At 41.7% G+C, this 27,184-nt stretch overlaps 1 protein-coding gene across 20 annotated transcripts in view; it reads right to left on the reverse strand.

Moving 5' to 3' along the window:
• The window catches only part of LOC119646894 (myocyte-specific enhancer factor 2), a 204,751-nt gene that overhangs the window by 56,595 nt on the left and 120,972 nt on the right, over positions 1-27,184 (reverse strand). For 2 of the 20 annotated variants that reach the window (XM_038047540.1, XM_038047534.1), the window contains exon 1: positions 19,758-21,165. The exons of 17 other annotated variants lie outside the window; for them this stretch is intronic. The gene's annotated coding sequence lies outside the window, so the exon portion shown is untranslated. Of the gene's footprint in view, positions 1-19,757; positions 21,166-27,184 lie in introns of those variants that run through there. One more of the 20 variants, XM_038047552.1, reaches the window with a different exon arrangement.

The raw sequence follows: 27,184 nt of genomic DNA on the forward strand, positions 1-27,184 counted from the left end.
TGGCATATACCTCCGCCTGGAATATGGTCGTCATTTTTCCGAGGGGTCAGGCCAGTTCTATAATCGGATTTTCCGAGAACACCCCTGCGCCCGATCCATCCTCCACGACTGACCCGTCGGTGAAGATTATTAGGTCTGTAATCTGAAAAGACTCATGGCCACTTGTCGACCATTCTTGTCTTTCGGTGATTACGACAGTGTATGTCTTTTCAAAGACGAATCTGGAAACCATATGATCGGTCGGCATAATTTCCAGAAAGACGCATGACTGTTTGATTGGCCGCCTTTCCACGCCCCAATGGTATCGAGCCTATATACGTCGTTGGCCGCTTTCCGTTTCACCTCCAAGTGAATGGGGGGTAAATTTAGGATAGCTTCAAGTGCCGCAGTCGGCGTAGTACTCATTGCTCCAGTAATACTTAGGCAACCAAGCCTCTGAATCTGCGTTAGCAGATAAATAAATAATCATTTACGAATTTCGGCGTACTACTCATGTAAAGTACCCTGTATAGGCGCTGTGGAGCGATAGCCTTCTTCCTGGTATCTTTTTTTCTTGGGAAGGAAATTGTTCTCCAGTGTTGATAAGTGGGTATAAACATCGCTCGGTACTCACAAATTTGAACGATTTACATGCGGGCAGCAAGGGAACTGACGGTTCTTTCGCATGGCAAAGTCCTTGTCTGCAAAGCAGGCAATAAATGCAATCCCTGGCTACATTAGAACGCTAACATTGCAAATGATACAGAACAAATTAACAGATATGCATACCAGTCAGAGAATAGATATTAAAATCAAAAGCTACTCGTCTTTTCTTGAATAATACCTTTAATCTCTTCTCCATTGGAAGTAGGTTATTGACTCTGAACAGTACGTATAATAGCTCTGCACCAGAAGCCCATAGGTATATCGGCATATGCACAGCTACGCACACCTGGGCAAGTATGTATGCAAATATGTTCATAATTATTCATGGAAAAAAAAGTATAGTGAATTAGAAACGTCGGGAACATGGTGCCACTAAGATATCACACACTCCGTGCAAACATGGGAGCACGTATGTCGTGTGATACCAAACACTCAAGGTTATCTTCTTATCACTTGACTTCGCGTCTTGATAAAGAGCAAACTGGCTGCCGTCGCATATTCGTACATATACAACGTGTATACGTTGACGCCTACTCAACCAAATAATTTGTATTGCGATTTTCTGTTAATTTGGGCCTTTTTTTGTGGTGGCCACGTTCACCATAGAGAAGAAATTGTCGCTGCTATGAAGCGATTTGGAATGATTTAATTTGACGCATTGAAAAGAGCTGAGATAATCAAAATGTTTACTGATTTGCAAAATACATCAGAGGAATGTCTATATGCGAACATGACAACCCATACAGATGGAAAAATATTGAATTCGCGTTAATATCAATCAGTTGTTTGATTATTCGTCTGTGATTTATCGCAAGAACCGAAAAAATGGCCAAGGAGTAATTTTGCGTACCACTAAATCAATTAAAACTTAGGGGTGAAAGGTTTAGGAAACTACAGCAGTAGATGGATGATATTAAAAGTCGGCCCTTGGGAGTGGGCGGAATTCAGTGCCAAAGACTAGACGAAAAAAGAAGTCCGGAAGGAACCACGAGAAAGGAAAGCCAAGGCACCCACGAGGCTTCCTCCAAAACACATACGGAAAGCTAAGGAAGCTTGACAAAACTTTGTGAGAATGGCAGAGCCAAGCAATAACTTTACGCGTTTGTTAGGGAGACAAGGCTGGCCATGTAAGGGTCAGTGAAAAATCCATTGAGACATAAAGATATAAACTGAAACTGCAAAGATAAAAAGATGCAAATCATCACCGCATATATTTGTAGACAGTATCTGCGAACTTGGGGTTATGGTTCATGTCTGAACGCCGACTTTACTGCCACTTCCCCTGAATCTACATGTGAGCTTCTCCGAAATTATTTTTCTTCAATTTATACTTCTGCTCCGTCATCCCACTCCTTTTTCGACTTAAATGATCCTTCGATTGGCGAATTTCTTATCGACTATTCTGATGTTAACCGCGTTGTGGTTCTGACGGCCTGCCAAATCTTCTCTTAAAAAACTTCCCCTCCGAAACCCATTTAGTACCTTGATGGTCAATCCTTAATAACGATCGAGTTTAACATGGATCTGAAGACGATGTTTGATAGCAAGCTGCTCCATGACCATTACCTTCGTTATATCAACATCCTCAACCGAACTTCCAGAATATCTAGCTTCGTTCTTCCCACCGTTTCATAGGTATCAATTCTCCAGTCATCGTTTTTAATTCTTTAGCCCGCAATCACGCATTTGTGATGCCATTATTTTGGCTTCTTTGAAAAGAATCTTCCCTGATCATGTTATCCTGATCAGCTAGTTTTCGTCAATATGGCACGTTTACAACGCCGAAAAATTTTGATAGATGCTTCCATCACATTAAAGTTTTGTAACACCCTGATATATATCTACATGGTTGCCATTCAGCTCTTTGTGTGATACAGTGCGCCACCACACCTACGCGCCATCGTTCGTAGTTACCTAAAATACCCTTCAATACAGCCTCAACTTGATCTTTGTGTTGAGGTAACTGCATTCCCAGATTCTAGACAAAGCTGCGGAAATAGATCTAATGCTGTTAATACGTCGGGCGACAGCCAGTTTGATACCACCGTCTGCAGAAATCTTCCTTGATATACAAATTGACGGATGCCTTCAATGCTCTGCCTTGTAATACAGATATGGAGAAAGCATTGGCTCGTCAGACTGAGAACCTTGATTTTGTTGGTTTTTATCTTCTATCCAACTCTACCTGCCTTTCTTTTAAAACCCAAAAACATTTGGCCAAGGTCTATGACCTGATGTGAGAGCAAAATTTGAGAAAAAATGTCATGGTTCATCGAACTCCTCCACGTCCTTCGGACAAGGCGGCACCAAGAACTTTACCCGTAACAAAAAGAAATAATGTCGGTGATAAGATCTGTAGAAACTGCAAATGCAACGACAATAATTCTTTGAGGAGACCATCAACCCGAGAGATTTTACTCCGTTTGAGTGCATTGATGGCCTATATGATTTCTCTTTTGCTTGAAGGAACAGCCCATATACACATGATAAGATGACTAGCCATTTCATCCTCAAGAGGAGGAACTTCACTGCATCTGATACGGTTTGACTATGGCGTCGCTCGTCATCATTGATCTAACGTTAACGAATGTTAACGTTCTTCACAGGACCATCAAGATGTTTTCAAGCACATGCAAGTTCTTTCATGTTTCGGTATACACTTCTGAAATCATTGTGATCTGCGGCACGTTCCGCTTCCCTCACCAGTGCAATAATAAATTCCCTTTGGTCAGGGCATGTAGTACGATAAACTTCCCGAGATTTCGCACGGCATCGGAGCTTGATCTCGACATGCTCGTCATCGCTTGCAGCGGTCAATAGAACCTTCAATCCCTTTCGTTCATTAATCCGCTTCTACGATTCGTCAGTCATATGTTGTAACGCCCTTTCGGGACGTGGGCGCCGACCCGTGTAGTGCCTTAGAAAAGAGCAGTTTTGATGGCGGTCCATTACTCATCGATATTCTCAGTCGGGTTACTCAAGGTATCCGCCGTTTGATCAGCAGGATAGAACTCCCACTGTCGAGCGACGGGCGACGAATTTATGGGATCCCAGTTCTCCAACTCTGATAGAAGTGCCGGATGCAACACCCAAGCGAACGTAAACAGCCATCAGATAGTGATTTTTTTCCAAGCCTATGTTAGCGGACCTCTTATACGCACATCTTGAAGACAATTCCTAAATCTACTGCAGGTCGCAAAATGGTCCATCTAATTGCTCGTACGGTGTCGGTTAGTAAAATTCAGTCAGTACAATTAACTCAATGAAAAGCTTGGTGCGCGAACAATGTGCCACGAATGACGAGGCGGTGGAAGCTGTATAAATCCACTAACCTCCTATCATTATCGTTACAATAGTCAGAAAAGATGTTAACAAAGCCCACCATGGTATTCAGATCACTTATACGATGAAAACGTCACGTTTAGGAAGCCTTTTCGAAACTATAAGTTATTGCTCATAGAAAGCATCCTTCTCAACGATATTGCAAATCTCCATTGATGCAATTATGACGCTACTTAACCTGCCCCGGAATCTGAAAGTCAAAATCTTGTCAGAAATCAACTTCCAGGTCAGATTAACAATCCTACATCGGATTCGCATCTCCTACCACTTGGCTTTCCAAAGTACAAACGCCCGTTGCACCACATGCGCAAGAGGGAAAGGATTACACTCTGCAGAGCAACTTAACATATATCGCAGAAATTCTTGTTCGAGTTACAGAAAGCGAGCATTCTAGGGACCCTCGACACCGTTGTCGAAGAACGTGAATACATTCTGGAAACCTATCATAAGCCTTTTTAAGGTGGTTTGTTCCTAACGGAGGCGTTGTTGGTGTTTCGTTAGCTATCCCGCAAGTATCTATCCCTTTCAGTTGCTTTTTATGACAGGCAGGAAAGACTTTAAATGACACCAACTCCCAGGGCACGACATTAATTTTTAACAAAACAAATCATTCCTGGTTCATTATATATTGCGGTTTGGTAATTTTTTGGAAAAAAATGAAATATATGCAAGAAAACTATCTCCAAAGTCATATTGATTAGATTGGATGTGAATGTGTGTGTTTGTTGTGAAAAGAAACATAGCCTCTGAGCGCTCAAACCTTGATGGCCGATTGAAATCAACTCCCCGTCTAACGGAATATCCCAGATTCATTTATATATCGCAGGATTTCCGTTAATGACATTAGAACTAAAGATTTGATGTCTGATTCATTCACATAGAAATTGCTCCGTTGGTTCCGCTTTCTCATTACATTGAACTAATGTCCAGCTAATGGATTATGGTCAGTCAGAATGCCCACGATACCTCTGTAAGTCTTCTTGCTTTTCGACAGTATAAACTTTGCAGTATGCCTGGTTAGGTTTTGACAGAAAAAATTTGGTGTGTCTGGCATTGTCGTCAGCAACGGGTGTGGATAGGCGATCCTTAAGCTGAAAAATGGCTTGAACATAATCGTCGAAAGGCTCGTCCTCTCCCTGTAAACGACTGCTGGTTGTCCAAGTTGCTCTTGCAATTCGTTGCACAATTGATCCCACGGCAGAAGACCAGCCTTCCCCTGACAACGCTAATACCATTCTAATGCTAGTCCCGCTAGCAACAGATGCCGACCCAGGGAATGACACTGACCAGCATGCCCATACGATCCAGAAAATTTCCGATCAATTTGCTTCTCTCGAAAATCTGCTCAGGTCGTTGGGCGATCTTCGACCCAAACTCGCAGATGGCAAATGCAATACTCCAGTTCAAGGAGTGGAAAAGTTCCGATATGGCCGTGGACCTGGTGAATCACCATTTGACATGGTCCCCGGATAGCGAACCGTGTAGTGCGCAGGTGGGAACCTGAGTTCCTGGATTTCCTCTCCTCTCTCCGTTGGCAAACAGCAGAACTGGCGGCACGTAGGACAAATGGGTTGTTGTTTCAGCCACTAACCGAAACATGCAAAATGGAAGCGGTGGTCACACGCTGTCGAGACCAAGGGCTAGTTGAACCTCTACCCTTGACAAATGACACAAAAGTCGATGTCAGCATCCCCCTTGAGCTGCAAATAAACGGATGCTTCCTTTACAGCAATATAAAAGAATACAGAGAAATGTATCGTTGAAGTGTGAATTAATGTGATTGTTAGTATTTGTTATTTTAACGTTACTTCCCCTCTATCCCCTCCTAGAAAACATCAACCCACATACCGATAAAAAATAAGATTCCCATGAAGAAGAAAGCCAACGACCATCCGCAGACCAAGTAAGCAAATTAGCTCAAGGCTATTAAGGAAGAAGAGGATGAGGTTGGGAAACTCCATGTTTTGCGAAGGATTTGATTGGAATTGCAGACCTAAGTCCGTCCTAGATCAGGGTTGGAATGGCAGAACAGCCATCCTCCCACATTCGACCAATCCAGTCAAACCTCAAGACCACAACCCAAACTAGACTCCCATAAAGTCAATAAAACGCAACGTTGAACTTTAATAAATGTAAGTTAAAAATTGAGGTCCATTATACTTCTTTCTACATCCTCCACTCAGGCACCTTAGCAATGGTTTAAGCCGGATATGCAGAGGAATCGGCTGAAGAGGCATCTTTTGATCGATAAATTCGAACTTACAAGAGGATTTTCACTTGGTGAACAAAATCCGAAGGATGATCCTAATACTATCCCAAAAGATAGTGGGAAGGCCACTTTTCAGGCCCCACGTTGGGCGCCAACTCTGTCACCAAGGTTGCCGAGCAGCAAAAACTCCCCAGATTTTCCAGTTGTGAACACCGATCGCGCAAAATAATATTTTGAGTCGGACGGCACTTGCTGGAGTCTCAAACTGCTTGGAGATCTATCGCCACATTTTTTATGTCGCCAAACTAAGTAGATATGTTAACAGCTTGATTAACAAACGAAAAGGACGCTACAATGGCAAGTGCTCCCCAAGCTGCCTATATATCAATCTCCCAAAAGAAGAGCTTTGGAATTTAACGTAAGCTTTCTTTCGTTGAATCAAAAACTGTGGAAACATCATGTGGAAGTCGTTTTCAGCAACACGAAAAGCCAGCTCAAAACTCTTCTGGGATCAACCAAGAACTCAATCGACCAAATGGTCAAGTCCGGGATTTCTTGCACAGGTTGCAAAAACAGGGATAAAGGGAATGTTTAAACTCATCTTGGAGAGCAAATGAAGGCAGAGGTGGCAAGGAAAGAGGGAGCGACAGACTTCAGTTGGAAGGTAAGAGACGCAGTCTACAGGACAATTATAATATCCGTTCTATTGGCGAAACCATCAAATAATAAGTGGAAAGGAGTAAATGAGGATTTAAGAGAGGAGAGAAGAAATAGAAAAATTTTCGATTTATTTTCCCATTTGAACCCAAGCAGTGAAGAATATGATAAGTAATCGGCGCGAAGTATGCATATCTGCGAAAAATAAAAAAACTGGTAAAGCAAAGCCGAAACGGGTTTTGCATATTTTATTCAACTTGTTCATCATATCTTTTCTCTCTGTCTTATGTTAATATACACAAAAACCACTGCGTGCCACCAAAAGAAATATGATTCGTCAAAAACAGACATTATTGAATTACATTGAACCTCATCATTCAAAAAGTAATACTTGTTCAAACTTCTTCTGAAACTCTCTTGAATAAGGACGATTCTAATGTAAAAGTTCAAATTTATTTCCCCACACTTTGTAGTCCTTTTGGATGTTATTTTTCCCACTTCCTTAAAACATGAATCAGCTCTCAAGGAGAGGTGAATGTTAATGGCTTAAGATACCCGTTTTTATTAGAAATTACGTGTAGGCTTTATCTTTACAATTTTCAAGGCACTAGTTTTTTATTCTCTTTCGGAATTCTCAGGAAATTGTTGAATTTGAATCATTCAAAATCTAATCGGAGGGAACTCCTCGGAAATTCCCACAACCTGTTGTTTCTTATCTTCATTTTCTACTTCGTTTTAAATGAAATTAAGTTCTATTACCATATTTGATGAAATGCAAGTGCTAAGCTTTCCGTAGTAATATAGGATACACTAAAAATTAAACGGAAACGTCCCTGAACGTAATCAGAATTTCAACCCGAGGCACGTGATCTTTAGACTAATGCATAACCACCTATCGGCCTATAATTGCTAGCTGAGACTTTATAAATCAGATATCCCAGGAATTTCCATCTTGAGGTCAACAAATGCTCCACTAGTAGTTAGTTAGTTTTAGTAGGGGGGAGCCGCAACTCCAAGCATTCAGGCCATTGTACTATCCACGTAAATCGTCTATTCAATGGCTTCCCGTCTACGGTTTTCGCAGGCTTTAGCGAATCTGAGAACATTCTCCAGAGGTAGAGTTTCTTCATTGAAGAAAACCTTTCCAAGGTGTCTTCGTCTGAGATCTGAGGATACCAGGCAGCTGCATAAAAAGTGCAGGGCCGTCTCCTCCTCCTCCTCACATTGGCTGAACATAGCCGAAACCATCACCCCAATATTTTCCATATGGTAGTTTAAGGAGCGGTGTTCCGTTAAAAACCCTGCTAGGGTTTTCATGTCCCACTTCTTAAGGGATAACAAAAATACCGCTCTAGTGGCCCTAGACTCTTTCACAAGGATTTTCGCCTGCCGGCAAGAGTCCAAATTTCTCCATTCGCTTGCGTGAATCCTTCGGCGAGCCAGTCTGTCAGCCTTCTCGTTACCAGCGATGTTGGAGTGCCCTGACACCGACATCAGGAATGTTTCGTTCAGTCGACCAAGTTTCAGCGGCACCTGATGACAACTCCACACCAACTGGCTTGGTATGTCGTTGCTATTTAGTGCGGATAATGCCTCTCGGCTGTCGGAACAGATTCGAATGATGCGACCCCTCCATTTTTGTGGCAGACATTCCTCTGCTATCAATGAAATGGCATGTATCTCTCGATTGTCGAAGTCAACTCTCAGAAAAACATGATTATATGAGATGCTTCCTACTATTATATATATGTGACGAAAGAAGTATTCGCTGATCAGATGCTCTCTTCTTCAGTGAACTGATTCCCGAAATACATAGAAGGAAAAGCTAATTTCCGAAATATGGTATTTGTTTAGCAAACCACTTGGCAGTCCAAAAATGAGAAACCTTCGATTTCATCTCTTGAAATATTGGCTACCGAAACCCTTCATAATATATCTTGTCTTTAATTCATAATAACTTTGCTAGCTTTTTCAAGCATAATACAAAGATGAGAGTGACCAGGGCTCGAAAAGATGGCGCCAGAAATTTCACAATCGGGTTCAGAGGTTCGCACCGTTACCTAGATACTAATCACTGACTACTAATCAGTGACTTATAATAGGCTTTATTAGGAGGTCAATCACTAAACCAAATTACAACTCGTATATAATGATGTTACCCTCATCAAAATGAAGTTCAAAACTATCACCGGATCAAAGGGTATTAAACATGACGGTGGTTTTGCTAATTTCACCAAATCAATTTTGTATCGAGTAATATGCGAAATAGGTGCTGATTAAATTCCATATGTCATCAAGAAGCAAAGCGCCTAAACATGCAAATCGGATGCGTCTATTATCTAAGTTTATAGTGATCAAATTAATCGGTAGATCTGCAAAATATACTCCTAAAGACAATCGAAACGATATTAGGCAGTAAAAAATTCTAAATAACGGAAACAATGATTTATCATTAATTCCAAAAAAAAAGACTTTTACGGTGGGAATGAGTTGGGAGATCCAGAAACAGCGAATGAATGTGAAGAAAGCTGCGAAACTTGCGAAAGATCACGTTGAATATAATGGGATTTAACTGCGAGCAAACATACTAACCGAAAATAATATTAAACAATAGATGTTTGGCTAGAAGAATTCACTAATTGATTCTGCAGTTAGTATCTTGAAGAGCTGTTAGTTGATAATTACTCACACGTTCAGTTCCTAATCAAGTTCTCTAAGTTAGTATCTTTAGATCAGATTGAAATTCTTAAGCCCCGAAATAATGGCCATTGAAGAGGGAATTATATGTATAAACCAATGAACTAATAACTACTGATCGCAGTAGCTTTTCATGTAGTAAATAACACTGGTCTTTGAATTGTAGAAACTCTCAGCGAAAAGCCCTTTTATTACTTTCCTCAAATAAGCCTTTGCCACCACATTATTGGTCTCTGCAAATTGAAGCGATGAAACCAACCTCTCTGTCATTCCAGATAGATCTCAGAAAATTCCAGCTAATAGCGAACAGAGTCATAGTGGAATATCACAAGACAACTTTGTGAAGATTTAGGATCTAAGAATAGATGATGTGAAGGACTATATTCATCAATTCAGATCAATTGACCAGGTGTTGCGTCAGTACATATGATAACATAAGTTGCCAAATGATAACGAAATATCAGAATCCAAAGTCCTCGAAAAGAATCAGATAAAACATGTAAGCTTTTTACGTTCAGCCCTTGCACATCGTTCATGATATTGTGGCGCAGCAGGGTTAACAACATTCGAAATTTATTTCGAATGTTGTTAATTCGACTGGCAGATGCCATCACCGGTGCTCTCCGTGGCGGAGTAGGCCTTGGATATCTAATTAGAAAAAATGGTAAAAAATAATTAAAGTTGACAACCGTTCACGAGTTGCTAGCGTTTTTTGCCAAAACTTGCCGCATTCATTTATGTGTAATTTTACAGTTGAATTACAAGAAATCTTATCATTTTAAGAAAACAGAAATATAATTCAAAATACAAGAAAGAAATTTCATTTGTCATTCTTTAGAGGTAAATTCGTGCAGATCTGAAAATCCTTAAATCCAAACTAATTTCGTGCATCAGTAGTGAGTATTTGTCAGAAATAATTCAATGTACTCAAGGCATTTAAATTGGTCACCCCGAAGAATTCGCCCGATTGATTGGAACGAGGAAAAAAAGGCAGGTTTGTGCGGCAATTTGCGCAGCCAGGACTTAAGCGAGAGTCGACATCGTCACAGGGCCAGTTTCGGGCTTTTTTTTTTTGTGTGCCGCTCGTTACGAAGATGGCGTAAACCGTGCCCCAGAAGGAACCAGGCGCAGCGCTAATTTCGGGGACGTGACCGCCCCGTAGTTGAATTCTGCCGAGGACGCCCTGTATCAAGGTCGACTGGAAGGTTCATGCCGTTTACTTCGCCGGGAGAAACGCGAAAAATTCGGTTGATTCTCGTGTGCCCCCGATGTCTAGTGCTGAAATCATTCATTAGACCGTTGACCCGCCGGCCTCTAAGAAGCGAAAACTGACGATGACGTCGACTCAGGGAACCGGAGCCGCCATCAAGAATCAATCGCAAGCTCAGGAGCCCCAACCTTTAAAAAACCGCTGTCAGTGCAAGCCGCCGTAGAGAAGACCCAAATAAGGCCACAACGAGGTATTATCAACAACACCACCAGCAGCAACATAATTAACAAGCGCCTCATCAACAACAACTTATATTATTAAATAGGTTAAGTCATTATTCTTTTTGTAATTTTTCGTTAACATTCATTATCATTATAGAACCGCCGCAAGAGGCGGCGACGATATTCTTTTTTAAAAATTCATCGTTGGAGTTCTGCTCTCTTGGTGAGTTTTTTATTTATTTTGGTCTGCGCTTCAAGCGTCCGCTCCGAAGTGCGCCGGTGGTTTCTCTTTTGTCTTTCGTACAGGCATTTGGGGGTGCGGTCTGCGTCGTCAAATTTGGGTCTGCTAAAATTCGTTAGAGCCGCGGATATACAGCTCAATTGGATCAGTTTAAAAAAGATGGCTCTAGTTGCTATAGATGGTTGACAGCGCCAGCTAACTTTTGTCTATCATGTGAAATGCCAATATCTGTCAACCAAATATTGCTTAAAAACCTTTGAATTTTGCACAAGTTTATGTGTTATTGCGTGGAAATGTTCCAAATAAGCACCATTTGCCGGAAGTTTTGATTTTCTGTTTCAATTGGAAGAAAAGCACAGCTGAAGCGAATCGAATGCTGGTGGAAGTTTATGGTGAGTCTACACCATCGAATAAACTTTGAAGAAAATGGTCTCGACATGGTAACTTCATTGTTGAAAGAAAGAAACATCCGAATTAAGCTATAAAGTCCGAAGACGAAGAATTAGAAACATTAATCGACCGAGATTCGTGTCAAATGTAAAAACCACAACAACAATTTCGAAACGACTCAAAGCCGCCGGATACATACAAAAACAAAGACATTTGGTCTCCTGCAAGCTGAAACCAGGGGATATAGAACGATGATTTTCCATATTCGAAATGTTTGTTCCTTGGACAGTATAAAAGAGTCTTTGTTGCATCAAATCATAACTGGACACGAAAAATAGGTTCAGTGCGACAACATAAAATGCCCAGGGTCGTATGTAAAGCCCGGCGAACCAGGAACGTCAACGCCGGAGTCGAATATGCAGAATATCATGTATTTGGTCGGATCAAAAGGGACTGGTCTATTATGAACTTCTAAAGCCTGGTCAATCGACCACGGAAGACTTCTACAGGTGACAATTGATCCGTTCAAAGAAACCTATAGGCGAAGAACCTTCAGAATATACTACTATTTGCAAAATAGCGGAAGGGAAGCTCCGGGTCATCTGCCCAGACCTTGTTCTTTCCGACTACCATTTGCTCCGATCTATGCAAAAAGCTTTGACTGGAATACCCTTCATTTCAGCAAAAGATGTTAAAAATTGGCTTGATTCATTTTTGATTTCAAATCTCTGCAACAGAATCCACAAATTGCCAAAAAGATGGGAGAAAATAGTGACTAACGACGGGCAATACGGATTCATTGCATATTCATTCATGTTGCCTTCAAATAAATGCGTTTTTCTCGATAAAAGTAAAACAACGACCGAATTTTGTTTGTCCAAAGGTGAAGAACTTACGAACCAAATGAAGGTGTTGTCATGATTTTAATGAAAACAGAACGAATATTCATAACAATCAGAGATGTGGAAGAGCTTCCATTTTGAACGATGGATTGGCCCAAAAAGTAGAGAAAGCTTAGCGAATCCTCACGATTGACATTTGATGAACAGACAGTTGAGACTCCGCAACTTATGCGTAAATTGAATTCGGAAACAATTGAAAAAATAACACAAATTAAGCAATTTGAATTGGAAGCTAAGAAATTCCTGAACTCGATTATAGCTAGAAATAAAGCCAGAGTAGCTAATTTCGCTGCTGAGACAAAAAGACTTTCTTCAACATCCTAGCACTGGTTGGACCCTTAATAATCGATAACCTCTCATCATCAACGGCGGTACAACCCGTACCCGATCTAAGACTGACTTAGTAAGGAACTCCAGACATTTTGGTTTTGCGCCACCCAGTAGTTGTTTGGGAGTCCTGGCCTACACGATGACTTCTTCTGAAATAGGTTCTGTCCGTCTTCTTTTTCTCTTTTTCTACTAAAAATGAGGCCCTTATAGACTTTCCGGGACGGATCAAGGCTCTGTTGAACAAAATGAACGACTAAACCTTGAAGATGACTAGGACTACCCTAATCAATTGAAAACTTGGATCTGGAGGCATTGTTCGATCATAGCTTGTATCAAACCGTCAAATAGTGTAAATCATAATAAGAACAGGTAGAATTTTTAAATGCTGTCCAACTTGTCTGTAAGTCCTGAGATTGATTAGAATAAAATAGAGACAGGAGATTTTCTACTCGTAAGCAGCTTGGTCAACGGTAAAACAGAAGATGGTTTCTGCATGGAATTTTTATAGGATGGATACATAACGACAACCTTAAGAATAGTAGGTTGAACTAAGGTAATCATCAAAGTAAGAATCATATTTAGACTCTAAAAAAATATAATTTGGAAGTAATACTTGGTTTTCAATAGGATACAAAGGTAGTAATATATCTGAAGCTGTTGAAGCCAGGTAAAACAGTCACAGTAACATTTGCCTAACAGTTTTTGTCATTGGGCACTTCTTCTTTGAAAGAAGCTAAAAATCGACTCGTAATAAGTGTCAAACTTTTCAAAAATTGGTTTGATTTGACCAAACGAGACTTTCTTCTCAATTGGTGTAGTCTAACATCAAATCGTTATGCGCTAAGCACTTCATGAATCAACGGAAACTTTAGATCCGAACCAACTAATTCATTGCTCGCCAGTAACCGTTACTCCTAGGCCGGAGATGGAGTAGGAACTTACTAAATACTATAAGTAAACTCAGCTTCTTACTTTGGCTTTTCAGCTAAAAAGGTAACTACCAAAAGTGATCTGAAGCCGATGACTGTTTCGACTTCCTTCGTGTACACCAGGTTCACTTAACATTTTGTAGCATCATATGTGGTCGGGTTTGATTTACCGAATACAATAATACTCAAACAAACCAACCAACAACATCAAACACTGGTCAAACGGGAAGAATAAAGATAGGAGACTACGACTTTGAAACCGTTGATAATTTCTCCTATCTAGGGTCGAAAATCACAACCGATAATAGCTACAACGATAGAAGTGAAAACTCCAAGTGCAATGTCTTTGGTAGAAAAAGAAGACGAGGCAGACCCTGCCTGAGATGGAGCGCTGGTGTAGGTCAGGACGCCAGACAGGTTTTAGGAATATCGAATTGGTGGACCTCGGAGCAAAACCGGGATGTCTGGAATTCCTTATAAAGGCAGAGCTAGACCGGATACCGGTTGTTGCGCCGTTGATGATGGTGATAATACTCAGATAAGAAACTGTTCCTCGCATCCACTTCTTTCAATTTATGATAAAAATTACTCCAACTGACTATTTCGTCCAGCACTACAGGTATATTTACCACAGATTGCCTACCCGTTGTGAGCAACACAACTACAATCAGCCGCTAAATAGCGTACACTCGACTCCTATACGCAATGTATAGAAGAGGTCGTGATAAGTGATCAAAAAATTTTTTCGCCCAACTAAGATCGAACTCACTTAATTACGACTGATTCGCAGATTCCAATTGGAGTTTTAAGCTTGCAGCCAACTGCTTCAGGCCACATCGAGTGGAAAAGACTGTCTCTGACATCTTGAGATTTTTTTAAACTAACAAAAAAAACCCTGATGAATATACCCATGATACTGGAAAATTCGCCAGTGCTTTCAAATTACACTTGCGAATTTTCCGGAGATATTTTTTTTTCACTCAATAAGGTTAGATGGGTGAAATGAGATTGGTATCCTTTGCGACCATCGCATCGACGAACTCTTGAAGTCCAAAATCTAGCGCAGCATCACCCATCCTGCCGCAGTCTATGAATTCGGGTATCTAGCAGCGGCTTAAAAAAATGAACGACGCCTCGCGATTATGTAGTTGCTATTGCGTTTTATTAATGGCGTGGCTTGCTATGATCACGTCCGAAATGAAAACGAAATGGCGCCATCTTATTGTCACGCTACCCATTGCCACACAATACGCGATGAGAAATGGCTCCTCACTCATTGCCAAGTATAACGTTGATTTCGCTGATAAAGCACAAACAGAAAAAGAGCAAAATTCAATTTTTGGAGGTAATCACCTAATTTCTAGGGATGATATGGAAACCTAAGGGGAGGTACCTTCTCTGCAATCCTGATGAAAACAAGTGACCCTTCTTACAAAGCTAAGGCACTTCAAAGTGGTTTCGTTAATTTTCAACCCAGCGTCTTAAGTGATATATGTGGAAAGGGTATATAGGAGAAGGCGGAAGGTGCGTTCTAACCCCGTTGAAAAACACAATCCTCAAAGAGGTGGGAAGCGGAAAATGCTCTCTTTCCAACTCCGTTAAAAAATCGCGGAGGTCAACCTACCTTAGAAGCTATTGTGCGTTAAGAGAAGAGAAAGCCTATTTGTATATTATCAGAGAAAAATTTGATTTTTCTAGTCCGTTCCGAAAAGGAATGGTGAAGTTATTCAGAAGGAAAGAAAAGGGCCTCCTCTCTAACCCCGCTGCGAATTCGCAAGTCACCCCGCTTAAAAAGTATCATTTTTCAGTCGAACTTACTTAATTTGGGAAACCCGTATTTTGTTGATCTGGGGTATATAATTTTTTTCAAAGCTCAGATAAGTAAATCTATGCATTCAGTTTCTGGCGACTGAACTAGAAAAGGGCGACCCCCAACGGAGGTACTCAATTTTCAGTTCCACTGTGTCTACAATGATGCAGAAACCTGATTCTGGAATTAAAAAAATTTTGATACAAAAGTGAAGTTTAATAAATTAGTGACAAATTCGAAAATTATCAAAGCTGTAACTCCTGAATTAATGTAGTGCTGGCGGCTTTATGAAAATCATATTTTTCCGGAAAATAATGTGCTCAGAAAAATTTGATTTTTTTATAGATTACAGAAATTTTTTTAAAAGTTAATATTTTTTTTTCTACTACCACGTGTCAAAGAGGCCTCACAGCATGCCCTAGATATGTGTCAACAGCGCAACAAGACCGCTTCCATTAGCCGACCGCAGAATGTTTCCAGGGGGGTGGTCCTTTTGTGGGCCCAGCGAGCTCCAGGACAAATTAAAGGACGGAAAAAAGTTAGAAGACCACAAGCGTTCCAAGAAAAAAATAAGTATGCTGATGAAGGATAAAGTTGGAGTCGGAACAAGGACTGCAACAAAAATGCTCAACCAGTCACCTGAATTCCAGCGTCAAGGTAAAAAAAGCCTCCAAAACTATCGTCAAAGACTACATTATATTATAATAATTATAAAGTTATAATCAAAAAGAACATAGGAAAAATTTTTGTAAGAGATTGATCAACGAAGGTTTCATCTTAGAATATACCGGGAGCAGGAAACAGCGAGCTTGCATACTTTTTACAGATGAATCCCGGATCGAACTTTTTCCAAAACTAAATCGGCAAAATATGCGATACAGGCAGTTTAACGACCTAAAATAATGGTGGCCAACGTGATAAGTTTATATGGAAAATCCAAACTTATCATTATTGATGAAAACTGTACGGTCAATGGCGAGTACTACGGATACAAAATATTGTCAGTATACGGGAAGTACTTCAACAACCGACAGCAATATCGAAAAGGATTATCTCAAACCCTTATAAAAGATGGAGTTCACTGTCACAGCGAAGGCAAAACAGTACTTCTCAAAGTTTTAAACGGATTGGCCAGACAACTCACCTGATCCTAATACTGCTGAAAATGTATAGGCAATATTGAACCTTATTAAACGGGTTCGAAGTGAGTGGGACTAAATAGATGGCGATCATATTTTCAGACTCTGTGACAGTTTTCTAACACGAAAAAATGAATGCTACGAAATTAAAGGACAACACACCAAATATTAATCTAATAAATTATATTGTTTAACATGTAAGTCTACGAAACAATACAGTAGTTTTTTTTTGGAATATTTTAAAAAACAAGTAATACCATACTTTCCCTCCATTCCGTATATAGGTTGAAAAAGTGGCGCCCATTTCCTGCTCCACTCCCTCCCACTGGGCTAAAAAAGAAAAAGAAGGGACTTTCCACTTCCTCTTACATACCCCCTAGCTCCGGGGATAGGGTTGAGATTCCAACTTTTACGATACTGACATAAAAAGAGGCACTTTGAGGTACCATAACTTTTATAAATCGACTGCTCCATAGTTGACAAAAACAATCAAGTCCTACATGACGTACAGCTCTCTCTTTCATATTAGCGTAGTTATAACTTCCAAAATTCAAGGACACTTTCAGGAGCAATTGATGCATTCCGCGTTGCCACTGCATGATAGATTAAGTTCATCGTACCCGAAATAGGTGTTGCTGCTGAAAGGAGAATATAGTGCATAACCTGAATCTTTCACCGAGTTTGACCCAGCATAAGGTTTGGTATGCCGGTCTTATTATCAAATATACTATGTTGCGTTGAACTTGTAGCGTGACACGTTTTGATATCCGAAATGAGGATATTCGCGAATCGTTATGAGGTTGCACCGATCGTGGAAAAACTGCAAGAGAGGCGTCTTCGATGGTATGGTCACGCAATTCGTGCTAACGAGAATTCACTTGCCAAGATTGGTATGAACATCGAAGTCGATGGTAAACGACCAAAAGGCAGGCCGAAACAACGGTGGCTTGATACGCTGGATGGGGATTTAAAAGCCTCGATATTGCACCCAGATCAGGCATTTGATAGAACCAAATGGCAAAACCGATCACGACGAGACGTTTTGTTTCCGCAGATTGTTGATATCGCGCTTAACCCAATGCGTATTCCAAGTTAAATAAAAGTACAACCTCAATGAAAATCATAGCATCAGACCATGTGTGCCTCAGTGGGGTGGCCCTAGGATCATCCTCTATTTTATGTCAATATAAGGTTTGGCTGGTAACGAGCTAACCCTCTTTACAACATTTCGTCACAACACTGCAATAATAAGCACACATGTATGTAAACTCGAAACAGCTCTCTATGAAACTGGCATGTCTTAAACTTAAACTTCAAAAACTTTATATAAATGTCCAACATTAAACTCTAAATTGCTGACCTATGCAGGGTTCTTCCAAATCGTCCAACATAATTCTAAATAATATTTCTGTAAAGCTGACCTACATAAGGATTCAGAAAAAATAATAATACACGAAGAAATTGTATATTGTCACAGCAATCGTCTAGTCAGTCTTAAGAGTCACCCAAGATAATGATATAGACATTTCATAGGAAATCCACATGACAAAATAGAACTGACCGCTCGAAAGAGCACAAACGACTATGAAATATATAAATTCGACAATACACAACAAATTGATCCAATTTATTCAATTTGAACCTATTATCAAAAAAGTTAGACGCGTTTACCTTCTTTCATCCAAGGTAACTGGATACTTCCTCCTCACCTGAGCATACCTTCACGAACTTCTTCGGAAACTGCTCGATGTTATAACTACAATCCGGTATCTACTATGGAAGACTGCAGAACAAGGGGCTGTTTTACATTGATCGCCGCTACAAAATTCATCCCGATGGATCAGCTTATCTAATGTTCTTTCAATAAATTAGGAAGTACACCCGCTAATTTGGAGCACTTCATCCCAACCGTCAAACCCAAGAACTTTCCTCACAATATTGGCGCTAATAAACTCAATTGTCACATGAAACTTCTGCAAAAATCCCAACCGAGTATACCCAAGCGGGGGGCAGATCTTCCAAGAAGTGGTTTACTCACAACATAGGTTTTCAAACGACACCGGCATTTAAAAGATACCACGCAATCTTTAATGAGTTTTCAAAAGGGTCCCTTGCTGATCGGGGCCTGGTGCACCGGTCGGTTATGTACTCTTGTCGGAAGAACTAACAAAAGTGCTACATCATTTTTGGCAAGACTCGAATAAAAATGTTTTCCTTATACCACCGAAAGTGACATTTTTGGGAAATCACATTCATCTTCTGCTTCTATAAGATACAAATCAAGCACATTATCTTGTATTCTAATGTGAAGAAACGAAGTTGTTCATAATTCTCATCAGAGCTTCGAAAACCATCTTTTCAGACTGAATAGTCTAGGAACCTGCAATCAGTTTTTATTAGTCTGGAACTCGCAGCTCTAGATCTCAAAGACTAACCTTTTATTCATTCAAACTACTCAAGCTTCGGTGTTAATTGACAACAATCACCATTTGGGTCATTTTTCCTATTAAAGATTTTTTTCAGGAATTCAAACATGGACATCTATAACAGCATTTTATGAGAAATTCGTTCTGATGCCACCAGTCACCCACTTCATGTAAATCGCGAAATACCCGATAAACCGAAACCATAATCTGCATAATATGCGACACTCTAGAGACTTTGAAGCTGGTAATTTCCATAAACAGTAAAAAGATAATTCCGCCGGCTCTCGAAAGAGCGTTCAGTGCTTTAACAGTAAAGGGTTCTGATTAACAGGATTGCAATTTCGTTAAAGAGGAAAGAATGTTCAATGGACAAAACGCATGCAACATTTTGGGGGTCGACTGCTCCCTTATTCGGAGCGACTGATCGCTGATTAACATGAACCGTCTTCCACTTAAGATACTCTAGCGCGCAAACTAGAATGCAGTTCACTTTAAACAGCAATGAATCAAGCAATTAACGGTCACACTTAAAGCATGGAAAATGTGCATCTTCGGGGCAAGTGCTTAATTTGCATATAAGGCATGGATATTGGCTGGAACTGTACGTACCCGCGGTTCACTACAATAAGTGTTGACATAATCGACTGCTTGTCCTTTGTTACTAGCAATAATGATCACCACCGATAGTCGCATCGCGTAGTATCCAATCTGTTCTAGGCGGATATCTTGCACTGCGAAATCTCCGTTGGTACCGCTCGTTGTCCCACTAGAGTAGATTTCCGCACTTGCACCGCGAAACCACAAACCGCGAACGCACACCACCCGAACACACTCCAACCGCGCGGCCGTGATGATAACAGCTTTCGGCAAACAACCAGAAAAAAATTGAAAATAATGCGATAAAATTGCGGCTCAATATATTTTTCGGTGGATGTGTTGGCTGTCAACAAAGTGTGTTATCACTGCCATTCGTTAGCATATCATCCTCATTCGCGGAGCACTCGCAAGTTGCGTTTGTGTTTGGCGGCCGCCCCCTTGAATCGCGCCCCCGCTTCCTGGGAGGCAGTCAAGTGTATGTGTTGCATACGCGCCGCACTGTCACCTCCACTCCGCGCTCGTATGCACGGCCCGGCTCCGCTTCGCCCGACACTCCGCTCGTCCCCCTCGGCTAATTGGCGCTGACAATTCGCCCCACAAGTGGAAAAACAATCACACACGACCCGCCAGCGGCTCGTTCTCGTCCAACACCCATACGCGGCTGCTTATCGCCACACTTGCACGCACCCGAGCCGCAAATTCGAGATCACAATAAACAAGTTAACTGCGAAACTGCACTGGCGAAAGTATCCTGGCGGGATTCCAACGGCGGAAATCAGGACCCGGGATCTGGAACGCTCCGAGTATAGTGCACGCGCCAACGGACCCGCGGTGCCGGAAGACCCTAAGTCGCACCGAGTGTGCGGTACCAGTTGGGGTTCAGTTCACGTACCTACCTTCCGGCAAAGACGGCAACAGCAGGACTCGGTAGCCCGACGAGAAATCAAGGACACGCCGGAAGCACCTTGGCGAAGTCAAGACGGAAATTACGATTTCACGTAAACACAGAGGAGCCCGAAACTTCGTCAACCACCAACGAGAGCCCGTGCGACTTTGCCAAGCTCGCGCCACAGATAGCAGCCGCTAGAACAGATACGGCGAGTGTGTGAAAGTCGGTAGAGTGGCAGATACACAACTAGCTATCGGTTTTCGCCGTATCAGCAACAGCCCAAGAATGTGGCCGAAAGTCGATTTCTTGCGCTAGAAGCCACGACCAACACTTACTAACACGACTAGCCCCAACTCGGGTGGAAGCTCTCCCGCGACGATGGAGGGACACAAGCTCAGCTCAGTGCCGACACCGAGCCAGATCATGCGCAATCTATAAGATTACGACGATAACGACACAGCGAAAAGTAACCGCTCGTCCGATTTCCGATAGCCAAGATACTGTGCGAGGCGGCGCGACTGCAGTGCACACGCCGGGCCCGTCCGATTTCGAGCAGAACTCGCAGAAATCGGTTCTGGATTTCTTGGGACATTCTTGCAGAGAAAGCCCACCAGCAGGCGGCCAGGCAGCCAGGCAGCAGCGGATCGGGCCAGAACCAGAGGAAGCCACCTCGGGGACGGGCTCATCATCAGCCGCAGCCTTGGTACCGACACATCATAGTCAGCATCCACATGAGATGATGCACAACGGACGGACGCAACACATATCCCACATGTGATACCGGGCATTAGCGAGCAACATGCGAGACAGATAGAAATGCGTCACCGTCTCGTCGGTTCAGATACAGATACACCAAGGGAGGTAAAGGCACTATCGATACTCGAGAAGTATCGAAATTGGAAAATGTACTTTTCTATTGGAAAATTTCACTTTTATTTGACTAAAATGACTGTTGCAGGACGAAATGAACTTTTTAATTGAGGCGCCCAATGTGGGGCTTTAGACAATTGGCGCCCAATGTGGGTTTCTTCCAATAATCAAAAATCAATCTAAAGACCTTCAATCATTCCAGCGTTTCTTCCTTCGTCACTAGTGCTTCGATTTAGCATATTTCCCACCTCTGTGGAACTGTCAGTATCTAGATACCAGATATTTATCCCACGTAGGCGTTCTCAATACAATTTATCGAAATTAAACTGAACTGGAATCGGAAATCAGCAATTGGTCCTTCTGCTACGCAAAACAAGTCGGGAAACCGGAAGCTGCACGCTTCAGGTATGAAAGGTTTTGTGTATTTCTTTTATAAAGTTATTTGGGTGTAAATTTGTCCCATTAGTACATAACACGTAATATACGTATATATTATGTGAGAATATTTACTTTCGGGTGTTGTTGACATTCAAAATCTTGAATTTCCAAAAAAGTGACAAATTTGACATATTATAACTCTGTTAGTAATGAAGTGATTTCCACCAAACTTAGTAAGATCAAGTCCTGTATTATAGCCTACATTGCTGCAAAATTCCGTGGAGCTAGGATGACCTTAAAGGAGGTTCTACAGCCAATTACTGAAAATTATAGTAATATGCAGGGTGCGTACGGTAGTTAAGGACATGAATATATGTCGCTATAATTTCCCGAAATCATGATTTTTCTTTTTGCTCTTTTGCAGATAAGACATGGAGGATTACAACTTAGCTCAAGAAATGAAGAAACATGGGGTTATCGTCGCTATATGTGCAAATCACACCGATTTAGAAATCTCTTATTTTGTTAAGTACGCCCGTTCATTCGTTCATAAGGTTCGCCGTGAATTGGAAGCATCAGGCGGTGATACTTTCTGACACTGTCCGATTTGCAGAATTTATTCAAAGTGCAAATGATCATTGACGAGGACCCTTCAAAATCAATGAGGGCCCTTGCGAGGAACCTCAATGTTTCTAACCGTCTTATCCGTCGACTTGTCTAAGAAGATCTCCGGTATAAATCCTACGTTTTGCGCAGACGACAATTTATGTCGAAGCAAATACGGGAACAGCGAGTTATTCGATCAAAACGCCTTCTAAACAAAATTAAACACCCTGAAGCGCCTGAGATGTTATGGTTTTTTTCTGATGAAAAATTTTTTTGACCCAGACCAAAAGGCCAACCGTAGAAAAGACAGATGGCTCTGTTACGATCGTATAGAGGTTCCTATTGTCATGCGCACGAAGTTTCCAGCTAATGTTATGGTTTTGGGTGTTGTGAGCAACAAAGGGCATGTCATGCCACCTCACTTCTTCACTCAAGGACTTGGAGTGAATTCTGCTGCAAACATCGAGGTTCTAGAGACAGTAGTGAAACAAGACACTGCTCCTACAAACAAAGCGATGGCGACACAAGATTGGATGGCTGAAAATTCCCATGACCACATAACACTGAACTTATGGCCGCCTAGCTCCCCAGGCCTTAATCCTCTGGATTATTACGTATGGGGCGTAGTTGAGCGTGAAACCAACAAACATTCTCATAACACTATTTCTTCTCTGAAGGCTGCAATTATTACCGTTTTGATCAATGTGAACAAGGAGCATTTGATCGAGGAGGTTATTGCAGCTAATGGAAATTCTATTTAATGATTATTTCGATATATAATAAGTTAATGTTGTGTAAAAAAACCGTCAAGTTTTATTCATTCATGTGCAAATTAAAAGCTAATTAGTTTTACTTTCAAGTTGTCCTCAAATATCGTACGCACCCTGTACTTATATTAACTTTATTTGAAGGGATATCGGTATGGAAGGTATTTCGAAGCTTAGCCACCATAAAGTGGCAGTCTCTTGATTTTTTTCAGATTTTTCGGTTAGGCAGTTTCTGAGAGTGGGCCCGTTAAATAAATGATCACTTTCGACCCCACCGTATGCGTGAGCGTTCACAGTTCCCACTTTTCCACCAAATTTGATGTCAATCGCTGCTAGCTAGAGTGGGCAAGCAGGCTCCCGACCGTCGATACCCCTCGCCTCCAGTGCCTCGATGGTGGATTACTTGGCCACCGTTGCATCGAAGTAGCCAGGAAAAAAACGCACTTAAAAGGAGTACATCACTCCCGAGAACGCCTGTTCAAAATACACGGAAAGATGCCCCACAAACTGGTCATTCATTAGCTCATAGTGGGATGACTGCACTTGGTCGGAACATGCCGCAGGACTTAGTGTTTGATCCATTTAGGAGAAGCTCGACGATCCTGCGATCTCCTCCGAAACCAACGTTGATTAAGGAAGGAAATCAGGAAAGCTCCCGGAAGGCTAATAAATACTTAAGTACCCAGTGGGAAAATCAAGCGGAGGAGCTGTGTCAGAATCCGGACGAATAATCGTTTGCCCTACTCGGAGGTAAAATAGTGGGGTTGTCTGAATTTATAAAGGACAAACACAATGTGCACCAGGCCATCAAAAACATGGTCCATACCATGCCTCGAAGAAATCAAGCGTCACCCAGGCAACACAAGTGACACTCCCCCCAAATCCAAAGGACTGTAAACTTGAAAAGAGGAGTAGAGAGGGTGCGAACGATTCTTTCGGATCTTCACAGGACGCGAAAAGGCAAAAAAGTTATCAAAATCGTGGAAACTGCGGCGCCGTCTCCAATCAGAGAAAGACCGGGCTTCGACGAGAAACGGCAAGTATAAGCGAACCTTCGAGGTAAGCTTAAGCAGGCTATACGGACCAGCAAGCGAGAATGCTCAAGGAACTTTGTGCAGAGGGATACCAAAGCCCCTGGGGAACAGCGTATAGGATGGTTATGAAGAGATAAAAGGGCGAACACCACAACTGACCTGCCCGCATCTTCTGCTCGATATCGTGATGGCGCTCCTCCCCCGGATAAAGGGGAGCGCAAACAACACAAGCAAGCATTGGACGTCTATACCATACCTGCGGTAACTGAGAAGGAACTTGCGCAAATTTTCCGGAGAATTGGTGTTAACCCGGACTGGATGCTGTATCCAATAGAGCTCTTATACTCGCTATTAAGACCACACCCGACTGATTTATCAGCGTTTTTGAAACATGCATGGTGGAAGGAGTTTTCCCCGGTGGAAGAGGTAACAACTAGTTTTGCTCTCGAAGCCGCATAAGCACCCAGAACACCCGTCATCATACCGACCGATTTTCTTCATGGACATAACAGGAAAGATGCTTGAAAGGGTCATCTACAATAGACTGCTCCCTATAATTGAATATAAGGATGGACTATCGGAGCGACAATTTGGATTTCGACAAACCGACTCAACGATCGACGCCGTAGACGTTGTTTTGACGCTGGCTCGAGACGCGATGTCGTCTAAAAAATGCTGTGCCGTGGTGACGTTTGACATTAAAAATGCGTTCAATTCCGCTATTTGGGAGTGGATAAAAAGCTCAATAGCTAAAACGAGTGTCCCTAGTTATTTGACTATGCTCCTCGACAGTTACCTTTCGGAGAGGACAGTTTGGTACGACACGAATGAGGGATCCAAGCAGTACACTGTCACCGCAGGAGTACCACAGGGCTCAGTGTTGGGTCCTCTCCTGTGGAACGTCGTATACAATAGGGTCCTTGTCCTTCCCGTGCCAAAGGAGGCCACGATAATCGGTTTCGCAAATGATCTAGCTGTGGTTGTCGTCGCGAAACAACCTGAAGACGTTGAAGTGTAGTGACCTAGCTGGGTGAGGATAGAAAAGTGTCTGGATATCTGTCACTGGGGAACCCAAGTGGCTTTAGAAAGGAGTATCAGAGCACAAAAAACATATAGTTGATGGCAAAGAAAAGAAGCCTATGATGTAGGAGCCTGTCGAGTACAGACAGTTTTCGGGAGTGAACAAGCGGACTCTCGGCAGCTGATATCCCCCTAACTGGCCAACGTAACTTACACTTGCGCCGGAAGGGTCACAAAAAACACTTTAGAATCATCCTGGGAAGCTACTCGATTTTGAAAATACATTCGATGACAAGAGTAACCTTGGAGAAAAGGATCAATCCGATTAAGAAAAATCCCAAAAAAGAAAGTCCTGAGCCCATGATTCATCTTTCATAAATGTGGGAGGAAAGCAAATAGACGTCGAGTTTATCAGGAATAAGGGCAACATAGATCAGGCCAAATATACTGGAAGCAATCAAAGTTATCCACAATCACTCGTGAACAAAAGAGCAAGGAACACCCCGCCTCTTCGTGACTTATGAACAAACAACAAAGGAGGACGAAAAAAAAAGAAAGAGACCTTCTAAATAAACAGCAAGTACCTAAAAAACGAAAACTTTAGATATCAATGTTTTGGTCAAGGATTCTAGCCATTGAACCATTTTCCTTTATTTTTGATTATTATATATCGTGGGTGGCCTATACACTTTTTCGTAATAGAGCCTATCTAGTCGTTGAAACAGAAAATGCTTGCAACAACAACACAACAAATCACACTTAAACACTCTGTCTATTGGGCCAACTGTTATTACGTCATATATCTAAGTTTCAGGACATTTTCATGAGTAAAGGAACGATATTTCAGAGGGTTTTCCCCAGGGACCTGATTACAATACCAATGAAAGCAATGAAAATAGAGAAGAATAGCCATCGTTTTCAGGAAGTAATGGTCTACGTCAAGTGCACGTTTGGCATTCATGTCAGTAACTAAATAATTGTGGATTACCTCCAGAAAAGCTATGGCTAGTTAGTCAAATCGAACGGCGCTAACCAAATTAATAGAACCACAAAAGAGCAAGAAGCAAAACAAATTCGACTTATGAAAGTACATCAAAACTCAGACTACCCGACCATTATGAGAGAAAATCCGGTAATGATTTGTGTCCTCTGTCAAGCCAGGATATATCTGGACAAATAAGTAAGATAAAAATTGGTGTTTATGGTCCCATCGGTCCAGTGTCTTCCCATGAAAGTTTGGTATTGAAGATGGGTATTGTAGTCATCACACGAATTTTATATTTAAACCGCCCACAATTGAGTATTTTCATCTGGAACTCTCCTCTCACTTACTGAATCCAGCCAAATGAATTTTTAAATGCTTTGAAGTTAAATTATTCAAATGTCCAATATTCGGTTGGGGCACATGACCTCTTTTCCCTCATTGGCATCCTAGAATGTAAAGCAACTAATTCTTCGAAGAGTCGACATTAGTTTCTTACCGTAAAGTGAACCACGCGGGCAATATGTAGTAGGAACGGCGACAATAAGATCTCAGGTTTGGATGGCACCTCTAACGGCTCTAAGCTGACTGTGAAGAATAGGCCCGATCTTTTCGTTAGCACCTTCGGAGCGTGCCTAAAGGCAAAAATATTCCCAGCTCAGAGAAAAGCAAAAGTTGGACTTACTTCCCAAACCCAATAAGCCACCTGGAGAGCCACTATCAAAGTGATGGAGAGAATCGTGATCAATCGTGATCCCTGTGATCAATTTCCTTGTTAAAAAAGGAAATAGCCCGAAACAAATTTTTGGAAGAAATGCTATCGGTTCTCGGGGATTCAGCACCTTCATATGCAATGATAAAAAAATGAGCTCAACTGTTTTAACAAGAAAGAG

Source organism: Hermetia illucens, chromosome 1 (genome assembly GCF_905115235.1).
Source record: "Hermetia illucens chromosome 1, iHerIll2.2.curated.20191125, whole genome shotgun sequence".
In the NCBI taxonomy this organism is placed as follows: domain Eukaryota; kingdom Metazoa; phylum Arthropoda; class Insecta; order Diptera; family Stratiomyidae; genus Hermetia; species Hermetia illucens.